The sequence below is a fragment of the Callithrix jacchus genome, chromosome 14 (genome assembly GCF_049354715.1).
Source record: "Callithrix jacchus isolate 240 chromosome 14, calJac240_pri, whole genome shotgun sequence".
Lineage (NCBI taxonomy): Eukaryota > Metazoa > Chordata > Mammalia > Primates > Cebidae > Callithrix > Callithrix jacchus.
Genome location: NC_133515.1, coordinates 61,041,638 through 61,062,345, shown reverse-complemented (window position 1 = coordinate 61,062,345; position 20,708 = coordinate 61,041,638). Strand labels below are relative to the sequence as shown.

At 44.1% G+C, this 20,708-nt stretch overlaps 1 non-coding gene across 1 annotated transcript; it reads right to left on the bottom strand.

Moving 5' to 3' along the window:
- Positions 1-282: 282 nt before the first annotated feature.
- On the bottom strand, positions 283-467 carry LOC118147608 (small Cajal body-specific RNA 16). The gene has a single exon (XR_004734050.1).
- Positions 468-20,708: the final 20,241 nt, after the last annotated feature.

Here is a 20,708-nt window from a genome sequence, read left to right as displayed (position 1 = left end):
CTATGCAGAGTGCTAGCTGTAGCCAGAGTAAGCGCATATAGACTTACATATATACAAGTATACACTCAGAGCCAACTTTGTGTCAAGTACTATACTGGCTGACTCATTCATTCACCAAATATTTATTGAAAAAGAGACTATGAATGTGAAAGAACTATGCACCAAAAAGGCCCCATCTTATTGTATATAAATTTAATTTTTAGTTTAAAAATGTTTAAAATTTTAAAAAATCAATCTGTTTTAGAGATTTCCACTTTTCTGTGGCGGCTTGTGGGGGTTGGGTCCTGTTTGCAGTATCATACATGATCAAAGTGCTGCTAGAATGTTCACAGCTGTTACTGCAAATTCAAATCCCGGGAAAGACTTCTCCTGGGAATTTGCTTTTAGGTCAAGGTTGGGCTTCCTGATATAAGGCTGCACCCACAACCCGGCAGGTTCAACAACACAGGAGCCTTTCCCCAGACCATGAGATTTCCACTTCTAACAGCAGAGTGGCTCATATCAGAATGTTACTCCTGCTACCAATTATCAACTCTTGTCAAAATATTTTAAAAACTGGGAGGCACTAGAAAACAATCTACTGTGTACCAGATACAAGTGTAGGCACTAATATACTTCAGTGAGAAAAGAAAAATCCATGCCTTCTTTAATATATATGTCTGTAGCATTCATCCACAATTCTCATGTTAAAAAACAACCAGAGAGAACCTCACTTTAAAGATGAGGAAACTGTTTCTGAGATGTTAAGAAATTTGTTACATAGAACCCAGAAGAGGAAATATTTGAACCCAGGCCACCCCCATGCCCTGCCTGCTCTACAGTGAAGAATGGAAGAAACTCAGGGGAGACAAGGAGCTCTAGGTAGACCTCCTGAAAGAGGTCGTAAGTTTTACTTAGAAAACTTAGCAAAGTAGAAGGAACAAAGAAAAATCACAATTGAAATAAAGACCTTCCAGCAGAGAAGAGTGCTTGTGTGGAGGCAGGAGTATTATATATGACAGTGAATAAAGGAGATTAAGAGTGGATTCCTTTTGCAATGAAGGGTAGTCACAGGAAAGTGGGAAAGCGAGAAGGGACATGTATGTGTATGTGGAGAATAACTCGTGGATGTATGCATGAAGCACTAAGCAAATGGGTTTCAAGGAAAGACAAATCAGGCTTGGAAGATTCATTTCTGAGATCCATTTTATGCATGTTTTTCTAGTCCTCTCACCTCCTGCAGTAATTAATGTCCACCAAGTTTGTTTTGTAGCTGTTTACACACCTCCAAATGAAACCTGTGGCTGTTCTGAATATTGATTTAGGTAGTCTGTTATTATTCCACTATCCACATGTCATCTGCATCTTGGCAACCTCAACAGCCTGCATCATTTGCAAGCAAGAACTGCGTGGGTGGATTTCACAGAACAGCCCCTCATTATTTGCTGATTTGGTTCAAAAATGACTGAAGTGTCAATATACTTTGCAAGGAAGTTATTAGCAATGAAAATGTCAAGTTCCTTCTCACCGGTGATGAACAGAACAAACACAACGTGTCCCTTATGAAGGTACTCAGGAACATTCATATTCGCAGAACCCAATTTGATAAGCAGAGAGAAACAGAACTAGTTCCTAATTGGACAGGTTTCTTTATTACATCTTGATCTAAACAGAGCTAATAATTTTGGTCATAACTTCTCATATAAATCTTAACACAGTTATATGGAATTTAAAATCATCTCTAAAATTCTATCAACTAAATAAACTTTACCAACTCCCTTACATGTTCCTTTAACCACTAAATAAGAAAACAAATGAGATTTATCACAGTATATTTTAAAATCACATACAAAAGAAAATAGCATCAAGGTGACTTCCAAGGAAGTGAATTTTCCTTGTGTTGCTGAACTGGAGGTGTCAAGGGAATACTGATGTCACTTTGGTTTTTGGCAGCAGAAAACCCACCTAGTAGTCACCAAAAAGAGAAGTACAGACTCCCCACCTTGCAGTGTAGCATCCCATTAAGGAGGTGTCAGGTCTTAATTCCCTCAGTACCTAAAGCACTGTATGAAGTATCCACTCTCCACAAAGAGGAATACTACCAAATTTGAGACACTACCTTATGCCATGTCAAGTATATGGCACAATCTGCCATAAGGCAGACTTCTGTTGGCCCTGCTGTAGAAAACTCAGCTTTAGCTGTGTACATACAGAGCAAGCCACCCACATTGGGAATGAGCATGGAAATGAGATGAGTTAGAACCTTTTGTGGTTATATTGAGGCTCTTTGAAGGCTGCTTCTCACCAGGTTGACCTTAATGTTCCCCTCAGCTTGATTGAACTTAGGCTTCTTCTTGATCACAGGTCTCTGACTTCCCTTAGAGACTTTATATAATTTGCAATTGGAGCTGGGCATGGTGGCTCACATCTGTAATCACACTTTGGGGGGCCAAAGTGGAAAGATCCCTTGAGGCCAGGAGTTCAAGACCAGCCTGGGAAACAGTGAGACTCCATCTCCACAAAATAAATAAAATTTAATAGCCTGTCATGGTGGCATACAACTGCAGTCTCAGCTACTTGGGAGGCTGAGGCGGGAGGATCCATTGGAGCCTGGGAATCTGAGGTTACAGTGAACTATGATCTTACCAAAGCACTCCAGCCTGGGTGACAGAGTGAGACTCTGTCTTAAAAAAAAAAATTTTAGTTGTACATTTTTATATGCCCCTTTGAGATGTAAATGTTTTATGACCCAAGAATGTCTTTCTCAAGGACCTGGAAACCATCCCTTTGAAATGTAATCATCAAGAAAGATATTTCTCCTATCTCCCAGTCTCTCCAGGAGGGTAGGAGTTTAACTTCCATTATGGTCAATTAGCAAACACAGATGACCTAATCACATTGACCAACCTCCTGCTAGGTTCTTCCATAAGATGATCTGAGAGCACTGGGAGAAAGGAAATAAGAAGTCTAATAGAGCATCCGTGCTTTCTGAGGTTCAAAGTTAGACTCACCAGTTGGGGTGGACCAGGGAGGATGTGATCAAGACACAGTGGCATGAAAAGACAAAAGACCCTATGAAATAAAATTCCCAGGAGATTCTAGGCTGGTGACTCAGGCTCAAAAACTATGGGTTTGGGGCAGGAACAGCATATGGCTATGTCCTATGCTTTGGAGGACAATGTCCAGCCTTGTGAGAGTCCACTAAGAGAACTAAGAGCACAGTAATCCTGGAGTCCAAGCTAGGGCACGCTGTCTTGTGCAAGGACCAGGCTAAGTATCAGGAACCCAGAGTAACAGCAACACCTTGTGGGTCCAAGAGACAGTGGCCATGGAAGACTCCAGTTTCCTTTGCTTGGCTTTTGGTTGAGAGGGCTGGCTCCCCTCATTCAAACAAATGAGACCCAGAGTTCCTAGGCAGTTGGAGGTTGAGACGCGGGACAGGGGAACTTGAAGTGGAAGATAATGAAGATAATGGGCTTCCTGCTCATAACACAGCTGCTCAAACAAGTGATTTTTAAAAGTAAAGACATTTTAATGCATTTAAAGAGAAAAGTGCACCGACATTTCTGAGCTGGTCATCCAACACAGTCTTTGGGTTTTTTTTTGTTTTGTTTTGTTTTTTTAATGAAAATAGACATCAGACAAGAAAGTACTTCTCTCTTTTCTATAGACATATATTTGTGAAGGTGTAGAAACCAGAACTCAATCATATTTGGATAGGTGGAGATATAAGTTTTCAGCTGGAATAATTTCCATGCTCATATATATCTTATCTCTACTGGATTTGACTTAGCTTATTACAATAACACTGAGAGCCCTGACTAGAGCCCTGGGAAACCTCTAAGAAGCTTCAGCTGCTCAGTCACTTTGGCCATCAAGTAGTTGAAGGAGGCAGCAGTGTTAGAAGCAGTGAACCTCCCGTAGCCTCAGCAAAGATTCTGTGCTTCAGATGGAATTTGTATTAAGTAGTAATAGGCAGACTCAACTTACCAGGAATTTTATTTTTAACTTCACAATTCTTTTTTTTTTTTTTTGAGGTGAAGTCTCACTCAATTGCCAGGCTGGAGTACAGTGGCACAATCTTGGCTCACTGCAACCTCCGCCTCCTGGGTTCATGTGATTCTCCTACCTCAGCCTCCAGAGTAACTGGGACTACAGGTGCAAGCTACCACACCCAGCCTTTTTTTTTTTTTTTTTTTTGTATTCTTAGTAGAGACGGGGTTTCACCATGTTGGCCAGGATGGTCTCAATCTCTTGACCTCAAGATCCACCCTCCTCAGCCTCCCAAAGTGCTGGGACCACAGGCATGAGCCACCACTCCTGGCCAACAATTCTTATCACACAGATAAGACATCTCTATAGAAACATTATTAAAAAAAAAACATTCCATAATCTCACCACCCATTCATAAGCACAGTAGTATTGTCAATATTCTAATGTAGATATTTCTAAACTTTCATGCAAATACATACTTTTAAAAAAGCAGACTCACAATGTATATCCAATTAGGTAAACTTTTTTCTCTTAATATATCAAAGTTTTTGTTGTCGTTGTTTTGTTGTTGTTCTTTAGAGATAAGGTCTCACTCTGTTACCCAGGCAGGAAAGCAGTGGCACAATCATACCTCACTGCAGGCTCAACCTCCCAAGCCCAAGTGATCCTCCCACCTGAGCCTCCCAAGTAGCTGGGACTACAGCATGATGGTGCATGCCTAATTTTTTTTTTCTTTTTTGTAGAGACCAGGTCTCTCTATGATCCCGAACTTCTGGCCTCAAGTGATCCTGCTGCTTCAGCCTCCCAAAGTGCTGGGATTATAGGCATGAGCCACTGCACCCTGCCATAAAATATTTTCATGGACAATAAATATAGATATGCTACATTATATTGTGTTCAGTTATTGAGGAATTTCTACAGACTCTTTAGCAACTCTTCAGATGTATGCGTATACACAGCAATACGCACAATATTTTCACTTTTGACTTACAGAATTTAACTCTCCTTTGTGATGCAGTTGTACTATATTGTGAGTCTGCACTAAAGGTACATGTGACAGTGGGGAGTTGTCATTTCTTTATCTTTTTTTATGCCTTATAACTCACCCTCCATCCCCAATCACTGTATCAAGAAGAAACGAGTAAGATGGTCTCACACAAAGCATTCAACTATCCCATCGTTTTGCAGTCATTACTAAGAGGCATATTCCAATGTGACAGCTGGATGACATCTCACCATCTCTATTTGTAAGGCCGGTTGCCTCGCCAGGAGCTCGGACACACCCATCCCTCTCCATCCTACCTCTGCACTCCCCACTAAACTCTGCACTCAGCATCTAGCTCCGCCACACCCACCTCTGCACTCTGCACTAAACTCTGCACTCCGCACCAATGCCCACCTCTGCATTCCGCACCAGAATCTGCCCTGGGCACTAAACTCTGCACTTGGCACCTAGCCAGCCGTTGGAAAACCTGCCAAAATTTAAAAGAAGTCCCACCAAAACCTACCCAATAGCACAACCCGCTCACTGGACATCTCGCCTACCTACCAATAGCAGCTCACCCCATCCACGTCCTGTTTCTCCACAGCCAATCTGAACGCCTTCCCTCCCTATAAAACCCCACGCCTGAGAGGAGTTGGGCATGACTTCCCTGGCCCCTTTCCCCAGGACCACAGAACCTGGTCCAGGGGTTAAATAAATTGGCATTTAATTTTCTTGTGCTGGCCTCAGTTTCCTTACTTTAAACTCGGCAATAAACCTCACAAGACAATAACCCTTACAAGTGGTACCGAAACCCAGGAGAAGTTGTAAGACTCCTCCTGGGGGAAACTGACTCCTCCACCAGAAGCCAGACCAGGGAACTGCTCCATCACAAGGTAAGACTTCTATTACCCACAGCCTCTCCTGCTGTCTGCCTCATGGACTCCCTCCTCGTAACCGCAGCCACGTCAGGGACTCCTTCTCGTTTCTCACCCAGGGCCCGGGGCCCCGGCCTCGTCTCGAGGACCTGAGCTTAGAGGAGATGTCCCTACACTCTTGTCTTCTCCCTGTGAGGGGATTCTGGGGGTCAGGAATTTGGGGGTCAGGAATTTGAGGGAGACGTCCCCATCTTCCTGAACCCTCTCTGGTGTTCGGTAGGGCAGTCCGGGATGCCTTCCAAACATCTCTGCAGCAGCGGCCGAGGTTTAGGTATTCAGAAGCCCTGTTTACAGACCCAGGCCCTGCCTAACAGCAGGACCAAATCCCCTGCTTACAGTACTAAAACGTCTATCTCAAATAGAGATACATACAGTACTAAAACGTCTATGCCCTTTTGGCATATAAACTCCCATTAATTAGGTAACTGTACTTTCTTCCAAATCCCAAGAGAGTGAGTGAGTGAGTGAGTTTATGTGTAGTCCCATGGCCTAACAGATATGGGGCTTGTGTGGGCCTCAACCCGTGGTTCCATGGGGACGTCATAAGGCATAACGGTGATTCACCTCAGGACTGAAAGTTCTAAGGTGACCAGGCCCAGGGGTTATACAGGTACACCTTAGCCAAGACTCCCTGAAACATCCCTCTGGGGACGTGGCCGGGAAGGCATCAGACTGGTCTCCCATCTGGGGGGCACCCACCCTTTGTCAATCCCACCATGTGGCAGATAGCCCTAGCCCTGTCTCTTTTTATTTTCTTTCTTGTCATAATCGTTGCAGCCTGTAAGTTCTCTCAGCCACCCCCTCTGGGAAAGGAGTACTTCTGCCTGTGTTGGGTATAATACCTTTCCATATTCCTTTCTTATCCCTAACTACCCCACAAGAAAGTGAACCATGGGCAATCAGAAGTCCTGGCCAGACCCTAAATCGCCATTAGGATGCCTAGTCTAAAATCCACCCAAACTGGGTCTTTCCATTAAAAAGAAAAGGCTGCTTTTCCTCTCTACCATGGCCTGGCCACAGTATCCCCTAGACAACCAGACTAAGTGGCCTCCAGAGGGCACACTCGACTTCAATGTCCTGACAGATTTAGATAACTTTTGCCAAAAGCACAGTAAATGTTAGAGGTCCCCTACGTACAGGCTTTCTGGTACCTTGGCTCCTGCCCTGCCCTTTGCTCCTCCTGCACCATTGCCCAAGTCCTGTTAGCCAAGATCCCACCTTTGCCCTCAGCCCCACCCAGCTCTGCACTCTCTGAAAACCCAGAAGACCTGTCCTTCCCCTGCCCGCTTTACCAACCCCCCACCTTATGCGAGGCCTCAACTCCCTCCTCCCTCTTCTCCTTCACCTCCCCAAAGCCCTAATATGACTTCCTCTGTCACTGCTCGCACCTGCTCTCATGATTCCCCACTCCTCTGCCCTTTGCGTGAGGTAGCCAGAGCAGAAGGTATTGTCCAAGTACACGTTCCCTTCTCCCTCTCTGATCTATCCGCCATTGAAAAACGCCTAGGGTCATTCTCTACAAATCCCACTGCTTATACCAAAGAATTTCATTACCTCACCCAGGCGTACAACCTCACCTGGCATTACGCCTATGTGATACTGTCCTCCACTCTTACTCCTGATGAGCGTGATTGCATTCTTACAGTGGCCTGAGCATGCACTGATCAGATACATCTTACAAACAATCAAATGCCAGTAGGCGCAGTGGCAATCCCCAAGGCCAACCCTAATTAGAACTATCAAACCGGTCAAGATGGCCGCTGCCGCTGCCACCACCGAGACCAAATGGTACAGTGCCTCCTAGCGGGCATGCAAAGTGCAGCCCAATAGGTAGTTAATTATGACAAGTTAAGGGAAATAACTCAGGATCCTGATGAAAACCCAGCTGCCTTCCTAGACCGATTAACTAGTGCTATGATCCTCCATACCCGGCTGGATCCGGCCTCCTTAGCAGGGGCTACAGTCCTAACCACCCACTTCATCTCCCAGTCGGCAGCTGATATAAGGAGGAAACTTTAAAAAGCTGAGGAGGGCCCCCAAACGCCCATACAGGACCTGGTAAACATGGCATTTAAAGTTTTCAATGGCCGAAAGGAAAAGGCTGAGGCTACCCGCCAGGCCCATTTACAGCAAAAGGTAGGCCTCCAAACCCAAGCTCTTGTAGCCGCCCTGAGGCTGGCAGCTCACCAAACATCCGGTGGAGGGGGTCTATCGAAACCATCCCAAAATTCTTCAAAGGCCCTGCCTGGGCCCTGTTTCAAATGTGGCCAGGAGGGATACTGGGCACTGCAGTGCCCCTGTCCTCGTCCACCTCCTGGACCTGCCCAAGCTGCAAACAGACTGGACACTGGAAGGTTGACCGCCCATCCCTGGCTACAGGCTCACCCCCTACTCCTCTATGTGGAGGGCAGGCTGGTCCGCAGGAAGCAGTCCCTTCGCTTGAACTTCTCGGCCTTGAACTGATGCAGCCTGGACTTGAGGACCCCCATCATGCTTGCCGAGCCCTAACACTGCAGGTAGCGGGTAAGTCCATTTCCTTTTTAATGGATATGGGGGCTACCTATTCTGTACTGCCTTTCTACTCAGGGCCTAGTATACCTTCCCAGGTTTCAGTCATGGGAATTGACGGGAAGCCTTCCTGTCCTAATCAAACCCATCCCTTAGCCTGTGTCCTTGAGGGATACCCCTTCTCCCACTCCTTTCTAATCATACCCTCATGCCCAGTTCTCCTTTTAGGATGAGATATTCTCCAGACTGTAGGGGCCACCTTCCAACTCACTGGCCCTCCACATTCAAGCCCATCCTCTGCCCACCTCCTATTGCTACTCCTAACTGGTACCACACACTGTCTTTACCCCGCACCTCAACCCCCTATCCCCAAACTGTCACAGCAGCTCACCCTGAGAGTCCTGCCTCAGGGATTTAGAGACAGGCCCCATATTTTTGGACAAGCCTTAGCAGCTGACCTTAGCTCCTGCTCCCTCCAACCCAGTCTCCTTCTTCAGTATGCTTTGTAGCCCCTCCCTCTCCCTGTCTCAACAGCATACTGCCACTCTCCTTAACTTTCTTGGATCCCAGGGGTACCGGGTATCTCCCTCTAAAGCACAGTTGTCAGTCACCTCAGTACTTTACTTAGGCATTCGCCTCACCCCCGAAACTAAAAGCCTAACCAATCGCCGGCAGGCACTTCTTTCACTGCAGCCCCCAGAGACTGCAGACCAGATTCTCTCCTTCTTAAGATTTGTAGGATTCTTCCATCACTGGGTACCTAACTTTGCTGCTCTAGCTAAACTTCTGTATGTGGCGGCTAAGGACACACCCACAGGACCCCTCTCTCATCCCAGAGTTGTAAAACAAGCTTTCAAACCCCTACAAACTGCTCTGTCCATGGCACCTCCACTTCAACTGCCAGACCTTAACCATCTCTTCCACTTGTTTATTGACAAAAAACAAGGTGTTGCAGTTGGAGAGTCCTAACCCAATGCCTAGGTCCTGTCTATCATCCTGTAGCCTACTTATCAAAACAACTTTATCCCACAGTCAGGGGATGGCAGCCTTGCCTACGGGCCCTGGGAGCGGCAACAGAACTTACCAAGGAATCCCTAAAACTTACCCTAGGCCAGCCTATTTCAGTGTTTTCTCCTCATTGACTGATGGACCTTCTCTTTCACAAATCTTTTGCTCACCTAGGACCCTCTCGTCTACAGGAGTTTTTTTTTTTTTCAAAGAAGCAAAAAAGGAGAGAAGGAGAGGAAGAAAGAGGTAGAAAAAGAGGGAAAGAGAACAGGAATATTGCTTTATTCTAAAAATGGGTATTAATAATGGCCGATCAATATTTTGTGTATTTAAAGTGGAGAATGCATATTTTGTGTATTTAAAGTGGAGAGCTCTATAAATATTTATTAAGTTTACTTGTTCTGGATCTGAGTTCAAGTCCTGAATATCCTTATTAGTTTTCTGTCTTGTTGAGTCTAAATCTCTTTATGGGTCTTATTTATCTGGGTGTTAGGATCGTTAGCTCTTATTGTTGCCTTGATCCTTTTATCACTGTATCTTTGTTGCTTTGAAATCTAATACCCAAAATCAGAACTCCTCTTCCTCTACAGGGGATTGCAATTCCTCATCAGCAACAGAACAAGCCCTGATGGAAAAGGACTGTGTTCCATTATCTGAAGTCGGCTTCAGAAGGTGGATGATAAGAAACTTCTGGGAGTTAAAAGAACTTGTTCTAACCCAATGCAAAGAAACTAAGAACTTTGAAAAAAGGTTTGATGAAATGCTAAAAAGAATAGACAATATAGAGAGGAATATAAATGAACTAACAGAGTTGAAAAATACAACATGAGAACTTAGTGAAATATGCACAAGTTTGAATAGCTGAATTGATCAAGCAGAAGAAAGGATATCAGAGGTCGAAGACCAATGTAATGAAATAAAATGAGAAGACAAGAATAGAGAAGAAAGGATAAAAAGGAATGAGCAAAGTCTCCAAAAAATATGGGACTATATGAAAAGACCTAATCTACGTTTGATAGGTGTACCTGAATGTGATGGAGAGAATGAATCCAAGCTGGAAAACACTCTTCAGGATATTATCCAGGAAAATTTTCCCAATCTAGCAAAGCAGGACACTATTCAACCCCAGGTAATACAGAGAACACCACAAAGATATTCCTCAAGAAGAGCAACCCCAAGGCACATAATCGTTAGATTCACCAAGGTTGAAACGAAGGAGAAAATACTAAGGGCAGCCAGAGAGAAAGGTCAGGTTACCCACAAAGGGAAGCCTATTAGACTTACAGCAGATCTCTCAGCGGAAACCCTACAAGCCAGAAGAGAGTGGGGGCCGATATTCAACATCCTTAAAGAACAGAACTTTCAGCCCAGAATTTCATATCCTGACAAACTAAGCTTCACAATTGAAGGAAAAATAAAATCTTTTATGAACAAGCAAGTACTCAGAGATTGTATTACAACCAGGCCTGCTTTACAAGAACTTCTGAAAGAAGCATTACACACAGAAAGGAACAACCAGTATTAGCCTTTCTAAAAATATACCAAAAAGTAAAGAACATCAACATAAAGAAGAATTTACATTAATGAATGGATAAAATAGCCAGTTAACATCAAATGGCAGTAACCCTAAATTTAAATCGACTAAATCCCCCAATCAAAAGATACAGCCAAAACCTAATGGTATACTACATCCAGACCCATTTTATATCCAAAGATACACAGACTCAAAACAAAGGGTTGGAGAAAGATTTACCAACCAAATGGAGAGCAAAAATAAATAAATAAACAAAAAGTAGGAGTTGCAATTCTCGCATTTGATTAAATAGATTTCGTCTACAGGAGTTTCATCTACTCTTTATTGAAAATCCTTCAGTCAGCTTTCATCCCACTTCTCCACTCAACCCAGCTACTTTGCTTCCCCTTCCAGCCCATTCCCCCTCCCCAGCCCATTCCTGCCCTGAACTAATAGATGCATTTGCTAAACCTCGGGAGGGCCTATCTGAACTTCCCCTATCTAACCCAGAGCTAACCTTTTATGTAGATAGGAGTTCAATAGTGATAGCCGAGGGGCTGCAAAAGCAGCCTATGCAGTAGTCACAGATTCAGCCACCCTCGAGGCACACTACCTCCCCGATGGAACCACATCACAAAAGGCAGAGCTCTCAACCCAAGCTCTTAACCCAAGCTCTCACACTAGCACAGGGAAAGCGAGTAAATATCCATACTGACTCAAAGTATGCTTTTCTTATTACCCACTGCCACTCTACCCTCTGGAAAGAGCGGGGATTCCTTACTACAAAAGGGTACCCCATAATCAATGCTACCCAAATCTCTAATCTCCTACAGGCTCTGTCACTGCCCAAAGAAGTTGCTATCATTCACTGCCAAGGGCACCAAACCCAGCAGAACGCTGTTTCCCAGGGCAATGCAAGGGCAGATGCAGCAGCCAAATCCTTAACCAATACCAGGCCAGCCCCCACTCCAGTCCTTTACCTCACCACAGCCACACTGCCAATTTACTCGCTATCAGAGAAACAGGCCCTCATATTAAAAGGGGAAACCAAGTCTAATCAGGGCTGGATCTTCCTAAACAACAAAATCGCCCTTCCCCAGGAAGAAGCCCCAAAAATTATTACTGAAATCCACCAGTCCATACATATAGGGCCCAAAGCGTTGCACCACTTTGTGCAGCTTCTCTTTTTCTTACCAGGCCTACAAGAAGTAATTGAGCAAGTACACAAGGCATGCACTACTTGCTCTAAGGTCTCGTCTCAGGGAAGCTTAAGGCCACAGTTTCCTACCCACCAAATGCGTGGCCACCTGCCAGCCCAAGACTGGCAGATTGATTTTATCCATATGCCCAATCACAAAAAACTCCGCTACCTCTTAACCTTTGTAGATACCTTTTCTGGATGGATTGAAGCCTTTCCCACCTCCAGGAAATTGCAAACACGGTGGCCTCCCGCTTAGTTCAAGAAAGTATCCCTCGTTTTGGCTTACCTGCAACCACCCAGTCAGACAACGGTCCGGCATTTACAGCTCAGGTAGTCCAGCTGGTTGCCAAGTCTCTCAACATCTCCTGGAGACTGCATATCCCCTACCACCCTCAGTCGTCGGGTAAAGTTGAACGGGCTCACAGCATCCTCAAAGACCATTTGGCCAAACTTACCATCGAGGTAAAACTCTCCTGGCCCACACTCCTGCCTCTTGCTCTAGCCCGAGTCTGGGCCACCCCACGGGGGCCTACGGGCCTCAGCCCCTTTGAATTGCTGTGTCCAGCCCTTCCTGGTCTCCCATAATCTCTTGGTACAGCCATCTCCCCTAGCCTCCTACCTCCCCTATCTCTCTCTCCTCCGCCACTTACTCAGGGAGCACGCAGACTGCACCCTTCCGGTTGTTCCAGGACCAGAGGACTCCCACCCAGCAACGCCTCTCCAACCAGGTGACAGTGTTCTCCTCTGAGAACTCAAACCAGGATCCTTGCGACCCAGGTGGTCAGGACCCCACATTGTTATCCTAACCACCCCACAGCCGCCAAGCTCCTGGGTCACATTCCATGGTATCGTGTCCCACCTCAAGCTGCCCCCCAAAATGATCTGTGGAAGTTCGAACCCGTGGGCCCCACTTGCCTCCGCCTCACTTACGGGCCCTACCTGTCACCTCTTAACTCTTCAAATTCTTCTCCTAACAATCCTTTTAGTTTCCCCTCTTAAGGCCAACCCCTACTACGTCTAGCGGTTCTACCTTCAGGAGTCCTGGAAAGAAGGCCCCACCACTAAAACCCAATACCTTGCCCAAGCAGATTGCCAGCCTGCAGGCTGCCAATCAGCCATAAAATTTGAATTCCCAAAATCCAACTCCATTACTATCAGAAACTCCTGGAATAATTTTGGTCTCTGCTTTCTATATGATCAAACCAAAGACTACTGTCATAAAGGGAAAGATACCTACAGCAGATGCCCAAAAGGGGATTGTGTTATACACACAACCTTCAGACCAGCAAGCAAACTGCTTTTCCTCAACAACCAAGGTAAAGTGTCCCTTATCATTCACCATCACTGGGACGTTGGCTGGGAAAAGGGTACTGCAGGTAAAACATACACCAGGTTTACAAACAGCCACCCCAGCGGTACATGGCTAATACTTCAGTCCTATACCCGCATTGTGCCGGTGGAAATAGACCGACTTAACTCATTAAGCAACTCCATCCTGCAGAATGAGGCCACCTTAACTAACCAACTCAAGCCCTCGAGCAACACTCCCCAACCTCTCTTGGTTAACGCTAGTACAGCAAGGTGTTAACATGTTAAGTTTAACTGAAACCAAAAACTTCACTAATTGCTTTTTAGGTGCCTCCCTTAACAAACCCCCCTTAGCTGCAGGTCCGCTCCAAACCAGGTTCAACCTGTCACAGTCACCCATGGGGCCTGACACCACCTTAACGGGTATCCTGCTGTTCAAAGTACAGTCTCAAAAATCTCTCTCTCTGCTATGGGACAGCCAGCAGCCCCAGCCTCAGGTGCAACACCATGGTAGAAGTAAAATCCTTCCTTTACATGCCTCCAGGAGGATACTTTTGGCGTAATGGAACCCTAACCAAAGTTATTGATGCCTCCCTCCCCTTCCTCTGTGTGCCTGTCACACTAGTCCCGCAGTTAGAAGTATATGGACAAGCTGAGTTCCTAGCCCCCATCGCACTGTCCCGTAATCACTGGAGCAAACGAGCAGTCTAACCTCCCAATAGTTCTTGGCCTCTCTTTAGCATCCTCTCTAGCAGCAGCTGGAATAGGGAGCAGCGCCATGGGCTACAGCGTCACTTCAGCCGCTCAACTGGAAGACAAGCTCCGTGTGGCTATTGAAGCGTCGGCCACCTCTTTAGCCTCCCTCCAGCGACAAATCACGTCACCGGCTCAGGTAACTCTCCAGAACCAACGGGCCCTAGACCTGCTAATGGCAGAAAAAGGAGGTACCTGTTTGTTTCTTCAGGAGCAGTGCTGCTATTACATCAATGAAACAGGTCTTGTGGAGGAAAATGTCAACACTCTATCGCCTCCAAGAGAACCTCCGCAAGAAGCAGAGTGCACCTGCCTCGTCTCTCAACTGGTGGCAGTCCCCCATGCTTACCTGGCTAGCTCCCGTTATCATTCCCGTTATTGTTGTGTGTCTTCTACTAATGCTAGCCCCTTTTTTCCTCAGATTTTTACAGGCACGCATGAGGGAAATTTCCAGGGTGGCTGTAAACCAGATACTACTTCACCCCTATGTCCAACTCCCAACAGAGGCACCAGCCAACTGACCCCTTCCCCTCACTCTGCCCCATTCAGCAGAAAGTAGCCAGAAAGAAGCGGCGTCCTATATATCATCAAAAGGGCTAGAATGTAAGGCCAGTTGCCTTGCCGGGAGCTCAGACACACCCATCCCTCTCCATCCCACCTCTGCACTCCACACTAAACTCTGCACTCAGCATCTAGCTCCGCCACACCCACCTCTGCACTCTGCACTAAACTCTGCACTGCGCACCAGAATCTGCACTGGGCACTAAACTCTGCACTCGGCACCTAGCCAGCCATTGGAAAACCCACCAAAATTTAAAAGAAGTCCTGCCAAAACCTGCCCAATAGCACAGCCCACTCACTGGAAATCCCGCCTACCTACCAATAGAAGCTCACCCCATCCACGTCCTGTTTCTCCACAGCCAATCAGAACGCCTTCCCTCCCTATAAAACCCCACGCCTGAGAGGAGTCGGTCGTGACTTCCCTGGCCCCTTTCCCCAGGACCACGGAACCTTGTCCGGGAGTTAAATATATTGGCATTTAATTTTCTTGTGCTGGCCTCAGTTTCCTCATTTTAAACTCGGCAATAAACCTCACAAGACAATAACCCTTACACTATTAGGATGGGGAAGAGATGATGCCAATTTCCAGGAGGAGGGTTGCATGCTGATAAGTGAAACTTATTAACTGACCTGTTAGACCCCATCTATTACTTTATATCATCTGTACTCTATTAAATCATTTCATTCCAGCTAGACAACCAAGTAATACCTCCAGGGAACCTCAGCATGCTCTGTTCTTTAGCCCCACTTCTACTGCTGGGTTGTCTTAAACTTTCTCTTAAATTAAAAGGCAAGAAAGAAGCTTTGACTCCCAGAAGCCATTAGGCCTCCTGCTGCTTTTGAATGAAGCATCTCTGACCCTTATCATAAATATATTAAGCAAAGAAAGGTTAAAAATCCACTGAGGGAAACATGGTCAGCCATGAGTCATTTATGCCCTGGGGTGAAACCAGAAGTCATAAATTAAGGTAAATCAATTCCAATGGTGTATCAGAGGAGAGGAAACACATGAAAATCTCAGGCTGCCTCATTACTAATATAGGATCTGTGCATGGTGAATAAATCTCCACAGATGTAGAAGTAACGAGGGAGGAGGAGAAGCTGCTCTCAGAGGAATGGGTAGGGATACTATAGCCAGCAAAGATTTTAGCACAATTATGTGATTCATAACCAAATAGACAAAAGTGAATTTTTGAAACCACACCACTTGAGCTAAAGCTAACTTCAAGCCCCCCTTGAAAACTAATTTCAAGGCCCCTGTTGTATGTGCATATGACAGATGTGGGGTTGATTATCCATTCTGTGACTCTGCCATGCATGACTTAAGACGACCCCAAATTCAAAGGCCCTTATCCCTTCCAATGCTCAGCTGCCATTAACCACTATTTCTTGAGTGAACTGACTTATTCAATGACATAAGAAAAAATCTCTGGCTCCTGGACTCTTACATAGCCCTCCTGCCATTCAAAATTTCTCTTAGTAGTCATATTAACCAAAAAAAAAATACACATGCTATGAGTACATTTAGTTATTACCTATTAATAAAATGGGGCCCCTGGTTCTGCCCAACTCCCTATACTTCTGTTTTACATTCTTTCAAATAATTTTTATTAATAAAGGCAATTAATCAAGTGTAAAATAAATGCAACCATGTCTTTTAGATGTTTTCCATGTAAAGCAATTCACGAATCAACAAAATACTCTATGGGATTAAGTTTCCAGATGAAATCTGATGAGAAGTATTCAAATGTACACATCTGGGAATATCAGTGAATTCCAAGTGGACAAAGGCTACAGCTGAAGTTTCAGCCTCTTGGGCTGTTTCACTGGTCTGTAAGCTCCATGAGAGTTGAAACAGTGTCTGAATTGTTTACCACTGTATCCCCAGCACCAAGCACAGTGACAGAGAGTAAGTATTTACCAAATAGGTAGTATGTAGAAGAGAGGAAGGAAGGGAGGGAGGGGAGGAGGGAAAAAAAATAGAGTGATTGGAGGAGGGTAGGACAGGAGTGGAACAAACCACATGACTTTACCTTTAAAAATAACTACTGACCAGGCACAGTGACTCAAGCCTGTAATCCCAGCACTTTGGGAGGCCAAGGCAGGCAGATCACGAGATCACAAGATCAGGAGTTCGCGGCCAGCCTGGCCAACATGGTAAAACCCCATCTCTACTAAAAATACAGAAATTAGCCGAGTGTGGTGCCACACACCTGTAATCCCAGCTACTTGGGAGGCCAAGGCAGGAGAACCGCTTGAACCTGGGAGGCAGAGGTTGCAGTGAACCAAGAGCACACCATTGCATTGCACACCAGCCTGGGTGACAGAGCGAGACTCCATCTCAAAAAAAATAATAAATTAATAAAAAACTACTTGATTCTTTTGCTGAAAAATGATTCATAATTATTAGAAAAATTTGAGTCATGCAGAAAAATACAAAGAGGGGAAAAAAACACCCCAAAGCTTTTCACAAAGTATCATTAGCATTATATGTACCAATTTTCAGCCATTTTCTATGAACATATACAAACAAAAGCACCAACACACTTACATCATTGTCTTACAAACCTGAATCATACAGTGCATTCTATCACTTCCCCAGCAGTCAGTTTTCTGATCTTGGTGACTAAAATTGAACACATTGAAATGTAATGACTGTGGGTCTGTCACTGGGCCTCTCAGGTGTGGCTGGTGTGGGTGACAGCTATCACTGCTCCTGGGCAACAGGCTGACACCAGACTAAGAGACACTGCCCTGATCAACTTCAGCATTTCAGTAACAAATGAATCATTAGACTGGCATTAATGTCACTAACAGGACAAAACACAAACACAGCCAAATCAGACTTATGTCATCAGACTAAAACAGCTGACATAATATCTGTTTTCCATCTACTTTTATATAAAATGATGACAAATAAAATAGCTATCAGTCTGCCTTCACAATTGAGCACCAATTTCTCCTTTGGGATCTCCATTTTGGACCACAAATCTAGTATCTTTTGATACCTTTTAAGGCAAGTTTGGACTATCTGGAAGTGATAATTGAGTCTGGGATGAGGAAGTGATCTGGACATGGTGAGCGTATTCCTGCTCTCTTCCAGCTCGGCTTTCCAGCAAAAACATTTCCCTGGTCCACCGTCTCTAAGGTGTATCACACATGGCAGAAAAGACTCTGCCCCATGTGGAGAGAACTGCAGTTGTCCAGTGCAGCTTAAGATTAGGTGAGTAATTCTAATCCCAGGCTTCAATAATTAGAAGCTCAGACCTAAGCTATTTTCATACAACCATATCAAGAACAAAACCAACATTTTGATCTTCATCAGATTCCTTTCTTGATTGGATTAAAATTTGAGAAGGGAAATGAGGGTGTAATTTATTAGCTCCTCCCATACTAAAATTCTATAATATACATCACACTCTTATTCCATAACTGCTTTGGTCTGTTTCAATATATAATACACAGAATAGATTGGGTAGTAGATTAGGAAATCAATTCACATATATCAATTCACACTTACACATATATATGTGCATTAAGTATATGAAGATATGTCTATAAGCATCTGTTATTTGTCATTTGTACTTTATCAATTTTAGTGAAATATTCCCACTTTCTAAGAATGCAGCAATGTTTTTCTCCTACCACAGAACTTGAAGTTAGAAGATGCTATACACATATAGAGAGAAAAACAGCTATACATAGGAATTTCTGTTCTTCAAACCTCCTTTCAAAATTCACACTCATTGGTATTATACATGAATATAAGAAGTTTCTAAATCAAGGATCAGCAAAGTATAGACCACAGACCAAATACAGCCTGTTACTTATTTTTGTATAAATAGCTAAAATTATGTGTTTTACATTTTTTAAATATTAGAAAAACAAAAATTATGCAACAAAGACCATATGTGGCCATAAAACCTAAAATATCTGGTTTTTTTCACTTAAAAAAAAAAAAAGCTTGGCCAGGTGCAGTGGCTCATATCTGTAATCCCAGCATTTTGGGAGGCCGAGGTGGGTGGATCATGAGGTCAAGAGATCAAGACCACCCTGGCCAACATGGTGAAACCCTGTCTCACCACGTTAGCTGGGCGTGGTGATGCGCACCTGTAGTCCCAGCTACTCGGGAGGCTGAGGCAGGAGAATTGCTTGAACCCAGGAGGCAGAGGTTGCAGTGAGCTGAGATCGTGCCACTGCACTCCAGCCTGGCGCCTGGCAACAGAGCAAGACTCTGTCTCCAAAAAAAAAAAAAAGCTTGCCAAATCCTGTTCTACACCAACTCTTTCTCAATACTCTCTCTCTCATGCACTCACACACACACACACACACACACACACATACACGTTCTTGTCTCCTACTTTAAGGTTAATTCTAGATCCTATCAGTGGAGGGTAATCATTAGAAGCATGAAGTTAGACAACCCTGAAGTCAAATCCAAGCTTTGACATGATTTGCTATGTGACTTTATGCAAGTTACTTTGCTTCTCTGAGTATCAACTTCCTGGCCTTTAAAAGGGAATGATAATAGTGTCTAATTGATAGATTACCTAATTGACAGGTAAAGCTTTGAAAATATAAATGTAAAGAAATCAGGATAAAGCCTGTCATGTGGATTTGCTCAATAAATTAGTTACTATTAATCAAATCTGGTTTTGTTTATATACTTCTTGTTCTATACACCCTCAAATTTAACCATTTCTGCTCCCACAATCTACCCCAGAGATAAATTATAATATTTCTCATGTATCTAAAATCAACTGTTCCATACAGCTAGAGGCAATCAGAAAATAAATATAAATATTCCCATAAATACAGTCCTTTCAACTTTTTCTATGGAAACAAGCTTAAAGCTATTAGTAATGCTGAATTCAAATATCTCAGAGAAAAATAACATACCATAGAGCAGCTTGGTCAAAGTGACCAGCAACCCTCCCTAAAAGATGTGAAAACTCCAAAGAATACTTTACTGTAATAGGATTTTTGTGCAAAATAATTTAGTGTGAGGGCAACCAGCTCCTAACACAAAATAAGGGCTGAATGAATAATCATTTTCTCAATTAGACGACTACAGACCTAAGTGTCCGCAGTTAAAAATAATTCTGAGGTAACTTGGCATGTGTTTCTATTATAAGTTCACACAAAAAGACTTTTTTAAAAATTGTTCTGTATCTTTTGACCTTGTTGCAGAAGTTTTTAAACCTTTTGTCCCTGCCCTCTTGAACTAGCCCATATCCAACATTTGCACTCACACTGAACTCAGACAATCAGAGCTCTTCCAAAGATATATTCAGTAGAAGTAGCTTCCCTTAAGGCACTGCCTGACTTGTGTCTTTATCCTTTGACAAGAAAAGCAAGAAAGAGTTGCCGCTCAAATTTAGGCAATATTTGTGGTGATAGCTAAGGGGTTTTATCTCTACCCTAAGCCCAGAAGATTCTCTCAATCCTTTCTTGCAGCATCATGTAACACATTATTCTTCAGAATTCCCAAGAAGAGAAGAGTCTGCATATAAACAGACTCCAGAGGCCAATTACTGATGGTAACAAATGATATTTGTACAGCAGGTATTAAATTCATGTTTGTAACTCAGATGTTAAAAATATGGCATTTTTATTTTTGATAACTTAAAATTCCTGTTTCAACTTCCGATTCCGAAGGAGGGGAGACAATATCATCTTAATGACCTCTTTCCCAAGGTGACTCACGATTTCAGGAGTGGGGCACATACATCTGCCAAGGGGGCCAGAAAGAAGGTCTGTCACAACTGGAGCAGCAGAGAGGAGCGAGTAGTTAAGAGCATAGATATAGAGCCAGATTGTCTGGGTTTCATTCCTGGCTCTTCCAGTCATTAGCTATGAGACCATGGGTGAGTCACTTAACCTTCTGTGACTCCGTTTTCTCATGTGAACTGTGTTATCACCTATGTCATAGGGTTATCATGTGGATTAGGCAAGTTAACATTC